At 39.4% G+C, this 12,677-nt stretch overlaps 1 protein-coding gene across 7 annotated transcripts in view; it reads right to left on the bottom strand.

The window, feature by feature from the left end:
- Positions 1 to 12,677, bottom strand: part of ARHGAP24 (Rho GTPase activating protein 24) — an 878,267-nt gene that overhangs the window by 183,242 nt on the left and 682,348 nt on the right. For 2 of the 7 annotated variants that reach the window (XM_019963051.2, XM_019963050.2), the window contains exon 1: positions 1 to 12,677. This exon is cut by the window's left edge. The exons of the other annotated variants lie outside the window; for them this stretch is intronic. The gene's annotated coding sequence lies outside the window, so the exon portion shown is untranslated. 7 annotated transcript variants of the gene reach the window in all.

The raw sequence follows: 12,677 nt of genomic DNA, 5'->3' as shown, positions 1-12,677 counted from the left end.
GACTGGTTCCAAATCGGAAAAGGAGTACGTCAAGGCTCTATATTGTCACCCTGCTTATTTAACTTATATGCAGAGTACATCATGAGAAATGTTGGGCTGGATGAAGCAAAAGCTGGAATCAAGATTGCCAGGAGAAATATCAATAACCTCAGATATCAATAACCTCACACCACCCTTATGGCAGAAAGTGAAGAAGAACTAAAGAGCCTCTTGATGAAAGTGAAAGAGGAGAGTGAAAAAGCTGGCTTAAAGCTCAATATTCAGAAAACTAAGATCATAGCATCTGGTCCCATCACTTCATGGCAAATAGCTGGGGAAACAGTGGAAACAGTGACAGACTTTATTTTGGGGGGCTCCAAAATCTCGGCAGATGGTGACTGCAGCCATGAAATTAAAAGACACTTACTCCTTGGAAGAAAAGTTATGATGAACCTAGACAGCATATTAAAAAGCAGAAACATTACTTTGCTGACTAAGGTCCATCTAGTCAAGGCTATGGTTTTTCCAGTGGTCATGTATGGATGTGAGAGTTGGACTATAATGAAAGCTGAGCACTGACGAATTGGTACTTTTGAACTGTTCTTGAGAGTCCCTTGGACTGCAAGATCCAACCAGTCCATCCTAAAGGAAATCAGTCCTGAATATTCATTGGAAGGACTGATGATGAAGCTGAAACTCCAATACTTTGGCCACCTCATACAAAGAACTGACTCATTTGAAAAGACCCTGGTGCTGGAAAAGACTGAAGGCGGGAGAAGGGGACGATAGAGGACGAGATGGTTGGATGGCATTGCTGACCCAATAGACATGAGTTTGGGTAAACTCCGGGAGTTGGTGATGGACAGGGAGGCCTGGCGTGCTGCAGTTCATGGGGTCGCAAAGGGTCAGACACAACTGAGGGACTGAACTGAACAAGGTAATGCACAAAATCCTTCAAGTTGTGCTTTAACAGTATGTGAATGGAGAAATTCTAGATGTACAAACTGTACCTCTAGAAAAGGTAGAGTAACCAGAAATCAAATTGCCAACATTCATTGGATCATAGAGAAAGCAAAGAAACTCCAGAAAACAATCTACTTTTGCTTCACTGACGACCCTAAAGCTTTTGACTCTGTGGATCACAACAAACTGTGGAAATTTCTTAAAGAGATAGAAGACCAGACCACCTTACCTGCCTCCTAAGAAACCTGTATGCAGGTTAAGAAGCATCAGTTAGAATCAGACATGGAACAACTGACTGGTTCCTAACTGGAAAGGGAGTACATCAAGGCTACATATTGTCACACTGTTTATTTAACTTCTATGCACAATACCTCATGTGAAATGCTGGACTGGATGAATCACAAGTTGGAGTCAAGATTACTGGGGAAATGTAACAACCTCAGACATACAGATGATACTATTCTAGTGGCAGTAATTGAAGAGGAACTAAACAGCCTCTTGATGAGGGTGAAAGAGGAGGGTGAAAAAACTGGCCTAAAACTCAGCATTCAAAAAACTAAGACCATGGCATCTGCTCCTATTCCTTCATGGCAAATAGAAGGGGAAAAGTGGAAATAATGACAGATTTTATTTTCTTGGCCTCCAAAATCAGTGAGATGGTGACTGCAGCCATGAAATTAAAAGACTATTGCTTCTTGGAAAGAAAGCTATAACAAACCTAGACAGCATATTAAAAAGCAGAGACATCACTTTGCTGACAAAGTTCCTCATAGTCAAAGCTATTTTCAGTAGTCATGTATGGATGTGAAAGTTGGACCATAAAGAAAGCTGAGTGCTAAAGAATTGATGCTTTTGAACTGTGGTGTTGGAGAAGACTCTTGAGAGTCTCTTGGACTGAAAGGAGATGAAGTGAGTCCTAAAGGAAATCAACCCTGAATATTCACTGGAAGAACTGATGCTGAAGTTGAAGCTCCAGTACTTTGGCCGCCTGATGTGAAGAGCCCAGTTCAGTTCAATCACTTAGTCATGTTTGACTCTTTGGGACCCCATGGACTGCAGCACGCCAGGTTTCCCTGTCTATCACCAATTATCGGATTTTGCTCAAACTCATGTCCATTGAGTCAGTGATGCCATCAAACCATCTTATCCTTTGTTGTCCCCTTCTCCTCCTGCCAGCAATCTTTCCAGCATCAGGGTCTTTTCCAATGAGTCAGTTCTTCACACAAGCCCAACTCATTGGACACAACACTGGTGCTGGGAAAGATTGAATGCAAAAAGAGAAGTGACCAACAGAGGATGAGATAGTTAGATAGCATCACTGATTCAATGGACATGAGTTTGAGCAATATCTGGGAGATAACAGAAGACAGAGGAGCCTGGCATGCTGCAGTTCATGGGGTCATAAAGAGCTGGAGATGACTTAGTGACTGAACAACAAGAAGTATATGCATCAACCATATAAACCAGCAGCCAGATCTCACGTCTGGGTAAACTCTCCTCTAGGATGAGGAATAATGCAGTAACATATGCTAAAGGAAAGGGAAGCTTTCAAATTTACATAGTTTAAAATTTTTTATTAAAAATATTTTATAGCATTTGCAATTTAGTATCTTAATACAAAGCCTTTTTGATCCACACTAGTTATAACTCTAGACATCATTTCAAGTGCTACCATTTTTAATTACCAATCACTTTCCAAGAAATACATACATATCAAAGGATCTCATAATTAGAGAAAATGCCAGTGGCCCTGTAGTTCAAATTTGTAAAGTGAAAGTGTTAGTTGCTCAGCAGTATCTGACTCTTTGCAGTCCCATGGACTGTAGCCTGCCAGGCTTCTCTGTCCATGGAATTCTCTAGGCAAGGATACTGGAGTGGGTTGCCATTCTCTTCCCCAAGGGTTCTTCCCAACCCAGGGATCGAGCCTGAGTCTCCTGTAAGCAGATTCTTTCACCAAGTGGAGCACCAAATTCCTCCTTACTCTTAATTTTAAAGTATGGCTTGAACAACATTTTTTTCTTGCTCATTATAACAGACCCTTAATATTAGAAAGGTTCCAAACTTTTTATGAATATGGAAATGTTTACACTGATATTATATATCATGAAAATTCACTCATGAATAGGAAAACCCACCAAGTAAATACTGAGAAGGTATTGATTAATAAATACATTACCTTCATACTTTCTCCTCTGTGTTAATAATTATTATAACACACATTTCTGTATGACAGTTTCTCAAATTACTAGTGAATTATTTGTTACATAGCTCTATAACTAAAAGAGAAATGACATTCTAGAACATTTTTGTCTGACTGGGGTGAGAGAATGAAGTGCTGGTGTTTAGCCAGCTTGTGGTAAAACAATGTAATACTTTCATTAAACTATTACATTTGGAAAGCAGAGCGCCAGTAGGATAGGTGAGGTAATAGAGATTTGAGGACAAATGATTTTCTCTATATCATTAGCAAATTAAGTTGTGCAAAGAAAATCTATAAAATGGGAAAAAAAAATGAGGCATAAAACAGCTGCCTGACCTGCCCAGAACATTCAGCTACATTAAGCAGGGGAACCATGGGAAGTAACTCAGGTCATGTTACCCTACAGTCCATGCTGCTGATGCCAGTGCTGTGCTGGATTATGCATTTTGCGGCATATTGATGCATATGCCTCTTGCTTTAATTACGATCAAGAAGAAAATGGATAGCAGGCTATTAGCACCATGACCTTGGAGGACTCGAGCATTCCTCAAGATATTACCCCTGTTATTTCACGTGTGAAGAAACCGAATCATACAAAGGTTAAGGGCATTGCTCAAAGTCAAAAAGCTATTTTGTGCTGAAAAATAAAGACGAAGGAGATATTGTCTAACAAAATTGGTAATTTAGTTATATAAAAGGCAAAGCTGACATTTTAAAATAAGTTCAGTCATAATGTCTGCTATTTATGGAGTGTTGATTATTTTTCAAGGACCTTATGTACATTTTTATTATTCTCCCAACAGCCCTGAAAGGTAGATGATCATTTTATGATATAATCCTCATGTTACAGATGAGGAAATTGAGTCTCAAAAATGCAAATAGCTTGCTTGCCCCAGATTACACACACACATAGCAGATGATGAATCCGGATTTGACTCTGAAGACCACACTATTTTCAAATATAACTTTGGGGGACTCCAGTTGATATTTCAATGCTGGAGGTTGACTACGGAAAGAAATCCCATAGCTGGGCACATCAGTTCCTTACCATCTGTCTCGCCTCACCTCATTTTGCTGATCCTGTTCTACTTCTTATCAGTCCTCAGGTCTGGAAAACCCCATCCATGCCATTTCACTAAAATCTTCATTTATCATCTAAGCTTGCCTCATCAGACTATTTTGTGGGCCAGAAGATTTACACAACAAAGAATGTTAGAACTATTTACTGAAAGTCCTGAAGTAGATCCTATGCCTGAAAACTGGGGAGGGGAGTGCCAAAGAATGTTAAATAAACATTTACATGTGTAAGTATATTCAGTTCCATTGAATATATGGAACTATATATTCATGTGTTAAATCACCTCAGTTGTGTCTGACTCTTTTTGACCCCATGGACTTCAGCCCATGGGTTCTTCTGTCCATGAAATTCTCCAGGCAAGAATAATAGAGTGGGTTGCCACTTCTTTTTCCAGGGGATCTTCCTGACCCAGGGATGGAAACTGAGTCTCCTTCAGCTCCTGCACTGCAGGCAGATTCTTTATTACTGAGCCATCAAGGGAAGGTTTTGGAAGTGACTGACCCTTGAATGGAATAAAGTAACTCTGTTTCTTATCTGGGATACTTATTTGATGAATCACATGAATAACTCATTTACTGGCTTTGTCATTAATACTTCGATATGAATCTCTATATAACTAGCCATATAGGATTATTTCTTCTCTTAATTTTATATATTTACTATCAACTCTATTAAAATGGAAGTACTTTTTTGAGGTTAAAACTTTTTTTATTATTATTATAAGCAGAAAGTAAGATATAAAGCCAAAACTTGAACTGGAGAAGACTCTTGAGAGTCTCTTGGAGTGCAAGGAGATGAAACCAGTCAATCCTAAAGGAAATCAACCTGAATATTCAATGGAAGGACTGATGCTAAAGCTGAAGCTCTAATACTTTCACCACCTGATATGAAGAGATGACTCACTGGAAAAGACTCTGAGGCTGGGAAAGACTGAAGGCAAAAAGAGAAGAGGGTGGTAGAGGATGAGATGGTTAGATAGTATCATCAACTCAATGGACATGAATCCGAGCAAACTCAGGGGGATGGTGAAGGACAAGGAATCCTAGCATGCTGCAGTCCATGGGGCTGGAAAGAGTGGGACATAACTTAGAGACTGAATAACAATAATAACAAGCAGAAAATAAGGGGTAAAGCCAAGACTTGACCCCATGACCGCCTGTCCCCAAGGCTACTTCCTTCCATTCTGCTATGATGCTTCCATGACACACACTGAGTAAGTGTCTCCTGTGTAGGCTCTATCATGTCAAATTATGTCTCTCCAATTTCAGCTATTATCTGAGCAAGTGAACAAAATTCCTTGGCTCTTGTTTTCTCTGAACATGATGTAAGGGGATAGGTTACAGAGATGAAAAAATATTTAAAAAGTTACCTCACTCTGTAGTTTTATTTGCTGTACATACACTGCAGAATGATATTTTATGTAATTATCTCTTTCATAATTGTCTTTTGGGCATTAATATTCTTTTAAAATATAGCCTTTTGTTCATTATCTTTGAATTAAGAATACATTTCCATAACTTTTTTCTATTATCTATCCTTTAGTAAACAAAAAATCTCAACTGTTAATATATTCCTATTATAAAAAAATGATAAATCTTTAAGTGGTTCATTAAACAGATATAAAATCCTCCTTTTAGCTGTTTCTTCTCATTTTGGAATATGTTGCCTATAAAATGCTTTTGAATGATCAGTTTTGTTGACTGTACACTATTTATCCTTTAGTATGTGATGGTTTGGTTATGTGGACTGGCTTGTTGTTATTCATTTAAACTTCTTTCAATACCTAATTGAGATATACCAAATTATTAATGATGTTGTCAATGGTGGCTAAATATAAGTCAAGAAATGTTTACAGTGATGACTGAAGAAACTGTTTTCTATCTTGCTTGTAAAGATATTAATGGAATGCCCTTCTGTCCTAAACCAGTTAACCCTGGGGCTGGTATATCCCAAAACTTCAACAAGGTATCAGTAATGACTTTCTATCCAAGGCTTATGAAAGATACTCACCTTTGCTGTAGGGAATGATTCTGCAATGATCTCCTCTATGACTTCCAGGAAAGCACAGCCTCCACTTCATGTGTAACAAGAGCTTGTTCTATGTCCACAGATTAATCTTCCAAATCACCTATCTTCCCTCATCATACAAAACATTTTTTTTTTTTTTTTTTGCTTTACTCAACTGCTTTTCCTTTTGGATCTTTTTCTCTCATAATTAACACAGATGATTACTACCATATGGACATCTGAATGACGGAACAGGGATGGAAAGTATCATTCAAAAATCTCAAACAAGACTGAAGAAGAGCTGCTGCATGAGGGCCAACTTTCTTTCATTCTAGACTTAAAAGTTCACATTCTCTAGAGGATTTCTCTTGAGCTTCCTTCTCTCTGATAATTTTCAGAAAATAAAATATCAACAGAGGCAGCGGGAAGATGGAGTGGAGTTAATACCTTCGAACGTCTGGACATCTAGTTTCAGACCACCCCTCTCTGGGGAAGGCTAAGGAAAGCTGGCTACTAACAACATACTTCTTTTTTACCTGAAAAAAAAACTTAAAATACTTTCATCTGAGGCAACTGAAGTAGCATCAGAGACAATAAACTGTAACTGACGGGTTCACATTAAACCAGTAAAGGTTTATGGGGAAGAGGGATTTAAACAGCTGAACAGAAGCTGACCTAGAGAAGAGCACTACCACTCAGAGGTGAATCTCATCACCTGCCTGGATACAGTCTTGGAATGGCAGGGTGCGAAAATGCCCAGTCACCCCTAGGACTGAACAGTGGGAATTCTGCCTTATATTGATGTCTGCTACACAATTTTACCGAAAAGATCATATTGAGGGGCTTCTCTGGTGGTTCAGTGATAAAGAATCTACCTGTCAATGGAGGAGACATGAGTTCAATCCCTGGTCTGGGACGATCCCACACACTGCGGAGCAACTAAGCCAGTGCACCACAACTTTTGAGCCCGTGCTCTAGAGTCCACACACCACAACTACTCAAGCCCACGTGCCTTCCGGCCTGTGCTTCACAGCAAGAGAAAGCACCACAACGAGAAGCCTGTGCAGGGCAACTAGAGTAGCCCCCGCTCACCGTAACTAGGGAAAAGCCAGTGCAGCAAGGAAGACCCAGTGGTGCCAAAAGTAAACAAATACATACGATTACAAAAAGACCACGTTGAAATAAACAGCATAGTTTGGGGATTGGAGGAAAAATACAAAGATGCTGGCATGTCCAGTCTTTCATTATAAGAAGAAACAAACAACTATATAAAACTATCAACAACTAAATAAAAAATATGCATTAGTTAGGAAAAAGTCCTTCTGCTCCCAAGAAAGACAGATCAGCATTGCGTTTATAAATGTCCACAGAGGGGAAAATTGAAAATCGTCTAGGGGTGCTGGGATGGGGTTTGGAGGGAAGGAAGGGGTGATGTGGAGACAGAGATTAAGAGAAGGACTTAGGGTCTCCCCAGGTGGTGCTAGTGGTAAAGAAACCCCTGGCCAAAGAAGGAGATGTAAGAGGCACGGGTTTAGTCCCTGAGTTAGGGAGATCCCCTGGAGAAGGAAATGGCAACCCACTCCAGTATTCTTGCCTGGAGAATCTCATGGACAGAGGAGTCTGGTGGGCTACAGTCCAAAGGGATGCAAAGAGTCAGACACAACTGAAGCAACTTAGATGAGAGGGATAGGGACCCATATGCTGACCTCAGAGTAAGAAAAAGCCATTGGAATAGTGGGGTTTGAAATACCCCATGGAGATAACAGGACCAGAGGAGAATGGTGACTTAGCAAAGCTCTGGCTCCAAGGTTGGACAAAGCCATCAGTGACCTTGGCACAGAAGCAACAGAATCATCCATCATCAGGGCATTGTGTGGCTTGGGCATTGATCATTTCAGCCTTGTGTAGGTTAAAGACCTGAAAATCCTTTCTCTGAAATTTTAACACAGCCCCTGTTTGGAGGTGGGAAAGATGAGAAGAAGAGGAAAAATAATGGCTAAGGCTGAATTTATATTTCTTAACTATACTGGTGACTTAAATTGCAGAGTTTAGTTTAAGATGGTGAGAGAAACAATGAACTGTTAGGCACTGAGTCAGTTGTCGAGTAAAAATTATACTGTGACAAATATTTGTACAATCTTACAAAATACAAAAGGCGTTCTGGCTTGAAGATACTGATTATTACTTGGAAATATCTTTCTGACACCAGGCCTCTCTGATTTGGATAAAAGGGTAAATATAGCTGTTCTGCTGCTGCTGCTAAGTCGCTTCAGTCGTGTCCAACTCTGTGCGACCCCATAGACCACAGCCCACCAGGCTTCCCCATCCCTGGGATTCTCCAGGCAAGAACACTGGAGTCGGTTGCCATTTCCTTCTCCAATACATGAAAGTGAAAAGTGAAAGGGAAGTCGCTCAGTCGTGTGCAACTCTAGCTACCCCATGGACTGCAGCCTACCAGGATCCTACGCCCATGGGATTTTCTAGGCAAAAGTACTGGAGTGGGGTGCCATTGCCTTCTCTAGAACAGGCTAATACAGACCTTCTGTCAAGTTAAACAGCGTATCACAAATGTTTTTCTCTGCCACCTGAAAAATGCTTTATTCAGATTGACCCAAAGATAATTAGAATTGGCAAAAAGCTATATGTAGCAAAACCTACCTATTTTGAGACTGTCATGAGCTTTCTCTTAATTATCTAATTCTTGAGTTTCATTGTATCCCCATTTTACAAATGGAAAATTAGAACTGGAGATTGTGTGTGTGTGTGTGTGTGTGTGTTAGTCACTCAGTTGTGTCCAACTCTTTGCGACTCCATGAACTATAGACAGCCAGGCTCCTCTGTGCACAGAATTCTCCAGGCAAGAATACTGGAGTAAGTTGCCATCTTCTTCTTGAGGGGGTCTTCCCAACCCAGGGATTGACCCTGGATCTCCTGCATTGCAGGCAGATTCTTTACCACCTGAGCCACTAATAAAGACTCAACTAGAGATTATCAAAGTAAATTTATGAACATAATTATCATTTAAAGAGAGAACTGGTGAAAAATCTTTATTTCTTAATTCCCATTTTTGTGTCTGTCTTAAGAGATAGCAAGGGGTTATGTAGCAACCTTCTCTTGAATTCCTAATCCATCCCCCAGAAAAAAACACAAATTACATCCATAGGGAACAACTGTTACACAATAGATAATGTCATCTGTCTCAGGCATGTTAGGATTGTTTCCTAAAGCCTTCTCTCGAATGAAATGAGAAATAGAATGCATAATTTTAGACCATGCATTTCATGGTTTTCTAACACTACTGCCAAATGCAAAATGTTTTCAATAATGACCCTGCCACACACTGTAAGCTGCAATGAACTTCAGCTTTATTGGCAGAAAGCATTGCTTCCTTGCTAAGAAGTATGTGACAGAGTCCCCTAGATGCAACTTATCCCTGAATCTACTTCAGGCTTCTCCTGGACTCCTCACCTTAGATCCAAGGTGACCAAGACTGATAAAGTGCAACTGGTTTAATCTATCACACTTTCCAGTCTGTAGGGAAACTTACTTAATTGGGAGCCATTAAACTGAATCATATTGGAACAAGTTTAGTTTCTAAATCCAGAGTTCCTGTTTGCTAAGTGTTAAAGTGTTAGTGTGTTAAATCACTCAGTCATGTCTGACTCTTTGAAATCCCATGAATTGTAGCCCGCCAGATTCATCTGCCCATGGAATTTTCCAAGCAAGAATACTGGAATGGGTTGCCATTCCCTTTTCCACGGGGTCTTCCCAACCCAGGGATCAATCCCGGGTCTCCTGCATTGCAGGCAGGTTCTTTATCAACTGAGCCACCAGGGAAGCTGAAGAACCAAGTCAAACAGGTTCTTAAAAATCTAGTCAAATAAAGCAGTTGAATGGGTAGGCTGCTGGTATGAAACAGAGGAAATGTTACATGTACAAAAGAGGGTAACAGTGTGTCTGATGAACACATCTTTAATCTGGGATTTGTGGATTTAGCATGAATTTCCCAGGTGGCTCAGTGAGTAAAGAATCTGCCTGTGATGCAGGAGCCTCAGGAGACAGGGGTTCAATTCCTGGGTCAAGAAGATCCCCTGGAGGAGGGCATGGCAACCCACTCCAGTATTCTTGCCTGGAGAGTCCCATGGACAGAGGAGCCTGGTGGGCTATGGTTCATAGGGTCACAAAGAGTCAGACACGACTGAAGTGACTGGGCAAGTACACATGGACTTCAAAGAGTCTATGATGCCTTGCCTGAAATTGGACCCAAGAGTCTGTGATTATCTGCACAAGTGAATTTTTCTAGGGAGATTATCCTGACTAAATTTCCAGATAGGTTTGTTGAGGACAGCTGTCAAGGGTTTGCCACTGCTCGGTTGTGGCTGACCTCTTCTTGAAGCTCAAAGCTGATCAGTGCGACTCTATGTGGAGCATGCAAAGTTAATGAGCACTAATGGGGCATTAACAAAAGGCCAAAGGAAAAATCTCAAACTCAGGAAATTTACATTTTAATGCAGTGGCACACCTGAGCAAAGTATCTCAAATCATAAAGCCTTCGCTATTAACCCTACACAGCAGGGGAATCATCTGTGAGCAAGACAAATTTTAATATAATCCCTAATCAACACAGCAGAGGAGAGAATTTCACATCTCTGTCTTCCAGATGGTGCCGTTTTATCAGAGCTTCACTTCTTGGTATGCTCAGTTAATTAAAGTCCTTACTGTTTGTTAATGGCAGATTTGTGCAGCAAAAATGACTCTGAAACAGATGTCGGCAAATTTGTCAAAGTGGCTGGATAATCATCCTGACTGCTCTGAAGGACCATTCCATTTCACCCACACCCAGACTTTCACCTTTGAAAACGGAGCAAGGGGAAGGGGTAATGGTGGAAAGGGAAATAACAGCCAGATCCTTGGTCAAAGTCATTCACTTTGCAAGGAATGATCAGTAACGAAGGCATTTCGGCAGACAGTTTCAAATGCAGAAGTATCAAGATGATATATTTTTATGAGACTCTGCCTACAAGTTTCACTGCAGTCTCCCTAATCAACTTGCATGCACACTTGCTATAAACTTGCAGCTCAAATAAACTTTTATCTCATATCTTTGTTCCTGTTTTGTCAGCCTATGTCTGCAACTATAATGGCACCCTATTATAACCAGAGATTAAAGGAAAAGGGAATAAGGAGAAGCCAGTGATTAACACAAAAATCAACCAAAGCTACGGCAGGTAACTTGTCTCTCCTCTAAAGCTCTGTGGATCTTTGAACTCAAAATTGCAGAAGGGGAGTTTGGAATATTGTTTGTCCTTTGGCAATTTTCAGAGCACTGAATATAGTGAATGCTTCCAATAGGAAAACACAAGAAAGGGTTAGAAAACACAGTGTCATTACAATAAGATAAAATAAAACAGTTAAAAAATATAAAGCCCTGTACAGATGCCACATCTTTTTAAAAATTAATTAATTCTGGTCTCTCAGAAATGTATCACTTATGATGTAATATATAATGATGAAAAAATCTTTATCTGGCCTAGTAATTTGATTTGCATTTCTGAGCTGCCTAATCCAAGTGCACAGGCATGTGTGTGTAAGTGTGTGTGTTTTAAATAAACCAAAATCACTTATATACTGTTTGGTAGTATTACCTAGTTCTTTTAAAGGAAAAAACAAGTTATCTCCTTTATGTTAAAATATAATGTGTTTTTTTGTGATTCATTAAATTTTTGCTTTATATAGAATTTTATATCTAAATTTTGCATATGATATATTTCAGTATATAGTTAGTAAAATTATTGATGGGTGTACAGGAAAAATGTTATATAAGACCTATTGTAAAGATGAGAAAGAGCTGCCTTGAAGAAACATGGAATCATTTGTCAAAGTTATTGGGGCTGAACAAAAACCAGGACTCGAGTGGCTTCCATATCAAGCTTTTCTTTTTTTTTTTAAATTATATAGCACATCATAATAAACTTCACAAAACTTTAAAAAAATTTCTTAACTCTAACAGTACATATAGTCCCATTCCATAATATCCTATTTAAATAATTTACTTATTTATAAAAATATTGGGTTGGCCAAAAAGTTTGTTTGGGTTTTCTGTAAGATATTTCTTCCTGTGATTGGGAATAGAGCATTTACATTTATAATAAATAAAAATGTGTGAAAGTAGTAGGAGCCTCTTCAATAAAATTATGCAAAGAGTCATGGCACACTGTTTTCAAAGTCACTTTACATGGCCCCACAGTAGAGGGCACGGAGAAACTCCCAGAAAAGAGGTGAGAACTGCCTTTCAAATAACCAGCCTGGGAAATGGCAGAGGGATATTGTGGCTGTACATTTTAGAAACATAAAAATCTCTTAACTTTTAAAAAGTTTTGGGGACAAATTAAACTTCAAGTCCATGAAACAAAAGGAAATATATGCGAACACAAAGATTAAAAACTAATA

Source organism: Bos indicus, chromosome 6, assembly GCF_029378745.1.
Source record: "Bos indicus isolate NIAB-ARS_2022 breed Sahiwal x Tharparkar chromosome 6, NIAB-ARS_B.indTharparkar_mat_pri_1.0, whole genome shotgun sequence".
Taxonomy (NCBI): domain Eukaryota; kingdom Metazoa; phylum Chordata; class Mammalia; order Artiodactyla; family Bovidae; genus Bos; species Bos indicus.
This window is presented reverse-complemented; position numbering and strand designations above follow the sequence as displayed.